Source organism: Lolium rigidum, chromosome 5 (assembly GCF_022539505.1).
Source record: "Lolium rigidum isolate FL_2022 chromosome 5, APGP_CSIRO_Lrig_0.1, whole genome shotgun sequence".
In the NCBI taxonomy this organism is placed as follows: Eukaryota; Viridiplantae; Streptophyta; class Magnoliopsida; order Poales; family Poaceae; genus Lolium; species Lolium rigidum.
Genome location: NC_061512.1, coordinates 53,592,335 through 53,604,759, shown reverse-complemented (window position 1 = coordinate 53,604,759; position 12,425 = coordinate 53,592,335).

Genomic DNA, 12,425 nt, shown 5'->3' with positions numbered 1-12,425 from the left:
CTTCATAGCTACACTAGTGATTCTGAGAAGTGGCAATTTGTGGTAAAACTTGATTTATATATGTTTGTTAAGGTTTTCTAGGTGGCAGGTTGCGTAGGAAGACTCCATGAGTAGTTGCCACTATGTTTTTATTTTTTTGGATTTTTTTGCGCATGAAATGACTCAATTAGCTATGTTAATCTCATTTGTTGACTCTCTGTTGACCAGCTACTTGAGGGTAAAACTGAGTATATTGCACTTGCCGGTCTAAGTCCTCGAGGGGAAAACTGAGTACGGATAAAAATTTTGTATAAGGCCTGAGGTTATAACTGAGTACACCAAACGTCCCAGGGTTAGACTCGGGTAGCGGTGCACGCTGCAGCCGTGCATAGCGGACGCGTGTTGCCGTGCATAGCGGACGCGTGTTGCGGTACACGCCACCTTCGTCTTTATAGAGCCCCTCTTTCTCTCCCTCGACGCACGTTCTCACTGGCTCACTGCAACCGCCTCTCATGTCCCATCATCTTCTCCACAACCGAAGAAAAAACCCCGAAGAAAACCGCCGGCGATGGAGAAGAATGAGATGCCCATTGTCGGCACATCAGCCGCCGCCCCGTCCAGGCCCCTGTCGCTGCTTCCATCGTAGCAGCCGGCGCATCGGCCGCCGCCCCCGTCCAGGCCCCTGTCGCTGCTTCCAACGTAGCAGCCGGCGCATCGGCCGCCGCCCCCGTCCAGGCCCCTGTCGCTGCTTCCAACGTAGCAGCCGGCGCATCGGCCGCCGCCCCCGTCCAGGCCCCTGTCGCTGCTTCCAACGTAGCAGCCGGCGCATCGGCCGCCGCCACCGTCCAGACCCCGTCGATTGGGACCCGTACGAACCAGTGCAGTACGACGCGCCGGAGAACCCCTACGACACCACCATCGTCGACAACGAGCCAGAGGTAACCCTTTGTTCCCTTGTTCTTATCTCATTTCAATCATTTTGTGTTAGATCTATCGTTATTACGGTTCGTCTATTCCTAGTTCAATCCTTTTTTGTTAGATCTTGCGTTATTACTGTTCGTCTGTTCCTAGTTCGATCCTTTTGTGTTAGATCTTGCGTTATTAGTGTTTGTGATTTGCTTTTGTTTAAGATTTGTGCCGATGATGATGAATATTTGGGCATAAATTGATTCGAGGTTTGGTCGAGTAAACAATTGGTGTGTACAAATTTGTTGTGCATGATCTTTGGTTTGCTGACTCAAATCCTGGATATAAGTGTGTCCAATGTAACCGAGGCTACCTCTTTTTTCGAGCCCATATTATCATGCATGATTTTTTATTCACTCTCTGTTCCATCATCGTTGCAATTGACTCCGTGTTTTTGCACGATCTTTGGTGCTACGTGACGAGTGCAGAGCAGCGACGTCGACAGCGACGACGAGTCCTTCCACACCAAGACTCGTCACGTCCTCGGGAGGCTGCAGTCCGGCCATTACGATGGCCCTTTTGCTCGAGGCATTTACAAGTGCCCCTTCGCAACAGAAGCTCCGCGCCACCGACTTCAACTCCCCGGTGAACCATGCTGAATCCATTGGCGGATGTGGCGCTAGAGTTGGAAGGACCGTGAACGTGCATGCGTACATGGCCAAACACAAAGCACTTGGGATTCACTGCGCAACCTCCAAGCGAGTCACACGCGCTACCCGGAGGCGTTGAACGTGCCTACTTGCACTCTCTGTATGTGATCTGCTCTATCCGTAGAGCAGCTTAATTTCATGTAAATTGTAGCTTATGTTGGATCTATCGGTACTACTTTTGGATCTGTCCTGAATATATCTATGCTATGTTGGTTGCTTGTATGCAGCTTATCCTATATTTTTCTCTCGGATTTGTGCCCTAGATTTCCTACCTGATTGGGTAAAAACGAAGGCATAAAGAAATGAATGGCGTTAAAAAACAGAAGGAGAAGCTGCTCTAGATTTGCTACCAATTTGGGCTATCAAATATGAATGAGATCGAGCGATAGAGAGGAAAAAGGTACATTGAAAACTGCTAATCCGGGCGGAAGAGACAGAAACCACTCGTGCCCCCGTCCCGGACCCACACGGCTCCACACGCTACGGCCCCACACGCTACGGCCACACAAACACGGCCTCGTCCTATCCCACGCGGTCCCTTCCTACCAGCCCCACACGACGCGGTCCCACACGACGCGACCCCACAAACGACACGACCCCACTCGTCAGCACGGAACGTTCAACTTAACGGATTCCTTCCGTCCGAGCTCCTTCTGCGGTTCAGACAAGGGCTTGGGGAAAACTGAGGAAAAACTAAGGAGCTGGGGAAAACTGAGTACAACTAAGGACCTGAGGGCACGAAAATAGAAATCCCTTTACTTTATCGTATGCTTTCTCAAAATCAATTTTTAAAATAACACCGTTCAAATTTTTCCTATGAAGCTCGTGCACCGTTTCATGCAAAGTGACCACCCCATCGAGGATGTTCCTTCCTTGCATAAAGGCCGTCTGAGACGGGCGCACAACATGATCAATTACCGAGTTAAGTCTTAAAGTTGTGGTTTTTGTGAATATCTTAAAGCTAACATTTAGGAGACAGATAGGCCTATATTGTTGGATCCTCTCTGCCTCCAAAACCTTTGGTAATAAGATTATCTCACCGAAATTTAGACGAAACAATTCTAGTTGATCTTCGTGCAATGCAGAAAATAAAGCTAAAAGATCTGTCTTAATGATCTCCCGAAGTTTTGATAAAACTCTGCTGGAAAACCATCGGGACCTGGTGCTTTATTATGCTCCATTTGGAAAACCGCCTTCTTGACCTCCTCCTCGGAATAGGGGCTGTCAGAAAAGCATTTTCCTCTAGGGATACTTGGGGGATATCCTGGATCATGGATTCTTCCATAGTAAAAGTTCCTTCATCCGGATCCCCAAATAAGCCTTTATAATAATTAGTGATGTATGTTTTGAGTTGTTCATGCCCCACTATCGTCCCTTCATCCTGAACCAAGGAATGAATAAGTTTCTTCCTATGTCTGCCATTAGCAACAGAATGGAAGTATCTTGTATTCGAATCTCCTTCTAGGATAAATTGGACTTTAGATCGTTGAAACCATTTAAGCTCCTCTTCTCTCAACATGGAAGCCATCTGCGCATTATATTGATTCTTAAGATCAATTTCTTGCGGTGACAGTAACCGTGTCTCGGCAAGGGCTTCAAGTTCATCGATCAAGAAAGTAAGGCGAAGCTTCTCGGCTTTAAGAATGCCTGCTACATGCCTTGCCCATCCCCCAAGGTGCTTCCGCATAGCGCGTCGTTTATTATTCCACCTTTGGATAGGACTAGAACCAGCAACAGGTCTCTCCCATACTCTCTAAACCATATCCGAAAAGCCTTCACGTTGTAACCATCCTAGTTCAAACTTGAATTGGCGTTTCATTGTGTTCTATGCTTGCCGGTTGTCAAAAGTATGGGAGCATGATCCGACAAACCTTCAATACGAGGGAGAACCCGTACAGACCATAGGATATTTTGATTCCCAATTATGGTCCATAAGTACAAGATCCAATTTCTCATATGTAGGTTCCGGCAAATTATTTGCCCAAGTGAACTGTCTCCCAACCATTTCAATCTCTTTCAAATCCAAACTGTCGATGACAGCATTGAATAAGAAAGGTCAATAGTTGTCGAAACGGCCTCTACTTTTCTCATGAGAAAACCTTAGAAAATTGAAATCACCCCCTATGATGATAGGATATGGGTTATCTTTTGCCAGGTTAACCAATTCACGCAGAAAAGCAGCCTTGTGCTCTACCTGGGCAGCACCATACACAGTGACCAGGCTCCAAATGAAATTGTCAGACTTGTTTCGGATGTGGAGTTTAACATGGAAATCTCCTTCCGAACATGCCAACACTTCCATCGTAGAAGTCCTAACACCAAGTAAAATGCCCCCAGAACGACCCCGAGGAGGCCGAGAAAACCAGGAAAAATCTACTCCGCCAGAGATGCGGTTTAGAAGGCTCCCAGAGAAATCTCGCTTCCCAGTCTCGGAAATACCCACAAAATCTAAACAATGTTCTGTTATACAATCAGCGATATGTAAATGTTTAGTGATGTCTACGGGAGCTTCTATTCTTGTAGACAGTGTTGGGCCTCCAAGAGCAGAGGTTTGTAGAACAGCAGCAAGTTTCCCTTAAGTGGATTACCCAAGGTTTATCGAACTCAGGGAGGAAGAGGTCAAAGATATCCCTCTCATGCAACCCTGCAACCACAAAGCAAGAAGTCTCTTGTGTCCCCAACACACCTAATAGGTGCACTAGTTCGGCGAAGAGATAGTGAAATACAGGTGGTATGAATAAGTAGTAGCAACGGCACCAGAAAAGTGCTTTGCCCGGGACGAGTAAACAAGCAGTAGTAACGCAACGAGTAGTAACGCGAGTAAAACGAGTAAACAAGCAGCGATAGCGATATTTAGGAACAAGGCCTAGGGATTAGACTTTCACTAGTGGACACTCTCAACGTTGATCACATAACGAACAGATAAATGCATACTCTACACTCTTGTTGGATGATGAACACATTGCGTAGGATTACACGAACCCTCAATGCCGGAGTTAACAAGCTCCACAATAATGCTCATATTTTAGTAACCTTTAGTGTAAGATAGATCAAAAGACTAAACCAAGTACTAACATAGCATGCACACTTGTCACCTTCATGCATATGTAGGAGGAATAGATCACATCAATATTATCATAGCAATAGTTAACTTCGCAATCTACAAGAGATCATGATCATAGCATAAACCAAGTACTAACACGGTGCACACACTTGTCACCTTTGCACACGTGCGGGAGGAATAAAACTACTTTAATAACATTGCTAGAGTAGCACATAGATAAATTGTGATACAAACACATTGCAATCATAAAGAGATATAAATAAGCACCTCACTATGCCATTCAACGGTGAATAAGTATTCTGTGAAATATAGCCTAAGAGACCCACACGGTGCACACACTCGTCACCTTTACACACGTGGGACAAGGAGTCTCCGGAGATCACATAAGTAAAACTCACTTGACTAGCATAATGACATCTAGATTACAAGCATCATCATATGAATCTCAATCATGTAAGGCAGCTCATGAGATTATTGTATTGAAGTACATAGGAGAGAGATGAACCACATAGCTACCGGTACAGCCCCGAGCCTCGATGGAGAACTACTCCCTCCTCATGGGAGCAGCAGCGGTGGTGAAGATGGCGGTGGAGATGGCAGCGGTGTCGATGGAGAAGCCTTCCGGGGGCACTTCCCCGCTCCGGCAGGGTGCCGGAACAGAGACTCCTGTCCCCCAGATCTTGGCTTCGCGATGGCGGCGGCTCTGGAAGGTTTTCCGTATCGTGGTTTTTCGCATCAGGGTTTTCGCGACGGAGGCTTTAAATAGGCGGAAGGGCAGCCTCGGAGGGGGCCTGGGGGGCGCACACCATAGGGCGGCGCGGGCCCCCCCTTGGCCGCGCCGCCATGTGGTGTCGCCACCTCGTGGCCCCACTTCGTATGTTCTTCGGTCTTATGGAAGCTCCATGGAAAAATAGGCCCCTGGGTCTTTGTTTCGTCCAATTCCGAGAATATTCGTTACTAGGATTTCTGAAACCAAAAACAGCAGAAAACAGGAACTGGCACTTCGGCATCTTGTTAATAGGTTAGTTCCCGAAAATGCACGAATATGACATAAAGTGTGCATAAAACATGTAGGTATCATCAATAATATGGCATAGAACATAAGAAATTATCGATACGTCGGAGACGTATCAAGCATCCCAAGCTTAGTTCTCGCTCGTCCCGAGCAGGTAAAACGATAACAAAGATAATTTCGAAGTGATATGCCATCATAACCTTGATCATACTATTTGTAAACATATGTAGTGGATGCAGCGATCAAAACAATGGTAATGACATGAGTAAACAAGTGAATCATAAAGCAAAGACTTTTCATGAATAGTACTTCAAGACAAGTATTAATAAGTCTTGCATAAGAGTTAACTCATAAAGCAATAAATCAAAGTAAAGGTATTGAAGCAACACAAAGGAAGATTAAGTTTCAGCGGTTGCTTTCAACTTGTAACATGTATATCTCATGGATAATTGTCAACATAGAGTAATATAACAAGTACAATATGCAAGTATGTAGGAATCAATGCACGAGTTAATCACAAGTGTTTGCTTCTTGAGGTGGAGAGAGATAGGTGAGCTGACTCAACATAAAAGTAAAAAGAATGGTCCTTCAAAGAGGAAAGCATCGATTGCTATATTTGTGCTAGAGCTTTTATTTTGAAAACATGAAACAATTTTGTCAACGGTAGTAATAAAGCATATGAGTTATGTACATTATATCTTACAAGTTGCAAGTCTCATGCATAGTATACTAATAGTGCCCGCACCTTGTCCTAATTAACTTGGACTACCGGATCTTTGCAATGCACATGTTTTGACCAAGTGTCACAATGGGGTACCTCCATGCCGCCTGTACAAAGGTCTAAGGAGAAAGCTCGCATTTTGGATTTCTCGCTTTTGATTATTCTCAACTTAGACATCCATACCGGGACAACATGGACAACAGATAATGGACTCCTCTTTAATGCATAAGCATGTGGCAACAATTATTATTCTCATATGAGATTGAGGATATATGTCCAAACCTGAAACTTCCACCATGAATCATGGCTTTAGTTAGCGGCCCAAAGTTCTTCTCTAACAATATGCATGCTCCAACCATGAAGGTGGTAGATCTCTCTTGCTTCGGACAAGACGGACATGCATAGCAACTCACATGATATTCAACAAAGAATAGTTGATGGCGTCCCCGAAGCATGGTTATCGCACAACAAGCAACTTAATAAGAGATAAAGTGCATAAGTACATATTCAATACCACAATAGTTTTTAAGCTATTTGTCCCATGAGCTATATATTGCAAAGGTGAATGATGGAATTTTAAAGGTAGCACTCAAGCAATTTACTTTGGAATGGCGGATAAATACCATGTAGTAGGTAGGTATGGTGGACACAAATGGCATAGTGGTTGGCTCAAGTATTTTGGATGCATGAGAAGTATTCCCTCTCGATACAAGGCTTAGGCTAGCAAGGTTATTTGAAACAAACACAAGGATGAACCGGTGCAGCAAAACTCACATAAAAGACATATTGTAAACATTATAAGACTCTACACCGTCTTCCTTGTTGTTCAAAACTCAATACTAGAAATTATCTAGACTTTAGAGAGACCAATTATGCAAACCAAATTTTAGCAAGCTCTATGTATTTCTTCATTAATAGGTGCAAAGCATATGATGCAAGAGCTTAAACATGAGCACAACAATTGCCAAGTATCACATTATCCAAGACATTATAGCAATTTACTACATGTATCATTTTCCAATTCCAACCATATAACAAATTAACGAAGAAGAAACTTCGCCATGAAAATTAAAGGCTAAGAACACATGTGTTCATACGAACCAGCGGAGCGTGTCTCTCTCCCACACAAGCATTTATTCAAACAAAAACAAAAACAAAAACAAACAGACGCTCCAAGTAAAGTACATAAGATGTGACCGAATAAAAATATAGTTTCAAGAGAAGGAACACGATAATTTGTCGATGAAGAAGGGGATGCCTTGGGCATCCCCAAGCTTAGGTGCTTGAGTCTTCTTGAAATATGCAGGGATGAACCACCGGGGCATCCCCAAGCTTAGAGCTTTCACTCTCCTTGATCATAGTATATCATCCTCCTCTCTTGACCCTTGAAAACTTCCTCCACACCAAACTCGAAACAACTCATTAGAGGGTTAGTGCACAATAAAAATTCACATGTTCAGAGGTGAAACAATCATTCTTAACACTTCTGGACATTGCATAAAGCTACTGGACATTAATGGATCAAAGAAATTCATCCAACATAGCAAAAGAGGCAATGCGAAATAAAAAGCAGAATCTGTCAAAACAGAACAGTCCGTAAAGATGGATTTTATTAGGCCACCAGACTTGCTCAAACGAAAATGCTCAAATTGAATGAAAGTTGCGTACATATCTGAGGATCATGCACGTAAATTGGCTTAATTTTCTGAGCTACCTACAGGGAGGTAGACCCAGATTCGTGACAGCAAAGAAATCTGAAACTGCGCAGTAATCCAAATCTAGTACTTACTTTACTATCAAAGACTTTACTTGGCACAACAAAACACAAAACTAAGATAAGGAGAGGTTGCTACAGTAGTAAACAACTTCCAAGACACAAATATAAAACAAAGTACTGTAGCAAAATATCACATGGGTTATCTCCCAAGAAGTTCTTTCTTTATAGCCGTTAAGATGGGCTCAGCGAGTTTTAATGATGCTCACATGAAAAATAGAGTATGAAGCAAAAGAGAGCATCAAGAGGCAAATTCAAAACAAATTTAAGTCTAACATGCTTCCTATGCATAGGAATCTTGTAAATAAACAAGTTCATGAAGAGCAAAGTAACAAGCATAGGAAGATAAAACAAGTGTAGCTTCAAAAATTTCAGCACATAGAGAGGCATTTTAGTTACATGAAAATTTCTACAACCATATTTTCCTCTCTCATAATAGCTTTCAGTAGCAACATGAGCAAACTCAACAATATAACTATCACATAAAGCATTCTTATCATGAGTCTCATGCATAAAATTATTACTACTCCCAACATAAGCATAATCAATTTTACTAGTTGTAGTGGGAGCAAATTCAACAAAGTAGCTATCATTATTATTCTCATCAAGTGTAGGAGGCATAGTATAATCACAACAAAATTTACTCTCCATAGTAGGTGGCACCAAAAGACCACTATCATTATCATCATAAATAGGAGGCAAAGTATCATCAAAGAAAATTTTCTCCTCAATGCTTGGGGGACTAAAAAGATCATGAAAACCAGCTTCCCCAAGCTTAGAACTTTCTATATTATTATCAACAATGGTGTTCAAAGCGTTCATACTAATATTACTACCAGCATGCAAATATGATTCCATAGGTTTTTTAATTTTCGCATCAAACAATCCATGTTTTAAATCAGGAAATAGAACAAGAAGCTCATTGTTGTCCATTATGCCAAACTAGTGTAAACAAGAAACAACAAGATGCAATTGCAGGATCTAAAGGAAATAGCTTCGAGCACAAACACAATGGCGCCAGAAAAGTACTGTTACCTGGGACCGGAGTATGAGTGCCTTTTTACCTTTCCTCCCGCAACAGCGGCGCCGGAAAAGTGCTTGATGTCTACGGGAGCTTCTATTCTTGTAGACGGTGTTGGGCCTCCAAGAGCGAGAGGTTTGTAGAACAGCAGCAAGTTTCCCTTAAGTGGATTACCCAAGGTTTATCGAACTCGGGGAGGAAGAGGTCAAAGATATCCCTCTCATGCAACCCTGCAACCACAAAGCAAGAAGTCTCTTGTGTCCCCAACACACCTAATAGGTGCACTAGTTCGGCGAAGAGATAGTGAAATACGAGGTGGTATGAATAAGTAATAGCACCGGCACCGAGAAAAGTGCTTTGCCCAGGACGAGTAAACAAGCGTAGTAACGCAGCGAGTGGTAACGCGATAGAAACGGTAAACAAGCAGCGATAGCGATATTTAGGAACAAGGCCTAGGGATTAGACTTTCACTAGTGGACACTCTCAACGTTGATCACATAACGAACGAGATAAATGCATACTCTACACTCTTGTTGGATGATGAACACATTGCGTAGGATTACACGAACCCTCAATGCCGGAGTTAACAAGCTCCACAATAATGCTCATATTTTAGTAACCTTTAGTGTAAGATAGATCAAAAGACTAAACCAAGTACTAACATAGCATGCACACTTGTCACCTTCATGCATATGTAGGAGGAATAGATCACATCAATATTATCATAGCAATAGTTAACTTCGCAATCTACAAGAGATCATGATCATAGCATAAACCAAGTACTAACACGGTGCACACATCTGTCACCTTTGCACACGTGCGGGAGGAATAAAACTACTTTAATAACATTGCTAGAGTAGCACATAGATAAATTGTGATACAAACACATTGCAATCATAAAGAGATATAAATAAGCACCTCACTATGCCATTCAACGAGTGAATAAGTATTACGTGAAATATAGCCTAAGAGACCCACACGGTGCACACACTTGTCACCTTTACACACGTGGGACAAGGAGTCTCCGGAGATCACATAAGTAAAACTCACTTGACTAGCATAATGACATCTAGATTACAAGCATCATCATATGAATCTCAATCATGTAAGGCAGCTCATGAGATTATTGTATTGAAGTACATAGGAGAGAGATGAACCACATAGCTACCGGTACAGCCCACGAGCCTCGATGGAGAACTACTCCCTCCTCATGGGAGCAGCAGCGGTGGTGAAGATGGCGGTGGAGATGGCAGCGGTGTCGATGGAGAAGCCTTCCGGGGGCACTTCCCCGCTCCGGCAGGGTGCCGGAATAGAGACTCCTGTCCCCCAGATCTTGGCTTCGCGATGGCGGCGGCTCTGGAAGGTTTTCTGTATCGTGGTTTTTCGCATCAGGGTTTTCGCGACGGAGGCTTTAAATAGGCGGAAGGGAAGCCTCGGAGGGGGCCTGGGGGGCCCACACCATAGGGCGGCGCGGGCCCCCCCTTGGCCGCGCCGCCATGTGGTGTCGCCACCTCGTGGCCCCACTTCGTATGTTCTTCGGTCTTCTGGAAGCTCCGTGGAAAAATAGGCCCCGGGTCTTTGTTTCGTCCAATTCGAGAATATTTCGTTACTAGGATTTCTGAAACCAAAAACAGCAGAAAACGAGGACCGGCACTTCGGCATCTTGTTAATAGGTTAGTTCCAGAAAATGCACGAATATGACATAAAGTGTGCATAAAACATGTAGGTATCATCAATAATATGGCATAGAACATAAGAAATTATCGATATGTCGGAGACGTATCATTTAGCCAAGTCTTTGAGACCTCTGCTATTCGAAAACATACCATTTATTGTGAAACCATTGTTGATTTTGTAGATTTAACCTTAGACGAAAACTTAGATTTTTTTGAAGCAGAATTAGCTTTGGATTTTCGAGCTGATGCTTTTAGATCATATACAGAACTTAGCATCAATTCATCCAAATCTACTTCTGCTACCTATTAATATAAAGCAAAAAAAACCTCCAATAGGGAATCATTTCTTTACCTACTAATAAAGGAAGTAAGGATTCTCCCCTTTTTTCGTCCGTTTTAGATTAGCCCCTGTTTTTTTGATCTAATTACAAGGACTGCCACCGGTGAGTGAATAATGTTTCGTTCACAGCTCCCTTCGTCAGATCATCCCGCGAGGACTCCTCATTCCTGTCGCGCCCATGGGCCGTGGCCCAGAAATCCAGTCCGTTGCCTGGAAAGGTAAAAGAGATGCGGACGTTGTGCCTATCGGCATAGTCATGTAATTCCTTTTTGTTTAACAAGCACAATACCTAGTCGCGGCTAGGGTTTCTCTCCTCCCTGGCGATCGGCGATCTCCGGTGAGTGTGTCTGCTTCCCCACGTTCCGATCGATCTCCTCCCTCCTCCCGTGCAGTCTACTCGGGCTGATCAAGGGGCTGACTTGCTCAGCTGCCCGGCCTTGGTAGCGGCGGGTTCGGGACAGATCGGTTTGGGTTCATGGCGGCACCGAGCGAGAAGGGCGAGGCGAGCGGTGTAGGGAAGGGTCTGGGACCCGAACCTTCGTTGGATGAACTGCTGCGGAGCTTGAACATCAAAGGAGATGAGATCAAAGGCTTGTTTGTGGCAAAGGACGAGGTGGAAACCCTTAGAGAGGGGGCGAAGTGGATGGCGGTGATTCGCCTGCTGTCTTCAAGACATATAGTGCAGCATCCCTGAAGAAGACTCTGCGGTTTGCGTGGGCTCCGGCGCAGGAAGTGAAGTTCCGCGATCTTGAGGAGAAGAAGTTTTAGTCCAGGCACAATGTCTGGGTGACTGGCAAAGGATCACAGAACAGGGTCCATGGATTTTTCGGGATCATGGTGTTCTGGTAGAGAAGCACGACGGCAGCTGCAAAGCTTCGTCGGTAGAACTGAATCGCATCCATGCTTGGGTGCAGATACATGATGTGCCCGAGCTGTACAGGAAGAAATCGATCATTATGGGGCTGGCAGCTAATGTTGGTGAAGTTATCACCGTGGACCTCAATGGAGATCGGGAGGACGGGGGCAACTATGTGCGTGCCCGTGTATGGCTGGATGTCAGGAACTGTCTTACACGGTTTGTCAGTATTACACCGGAGGGGATGCCGCCGGTGATAATGCAAGTGAAGTATGAGAAGGTACCTCGCTACTGTGGAGTGTGCGGTTTGATGGGCCATGTGAAGGAGGAATGTGGTACTGGGGTGCACCCTCCAGAATCTGT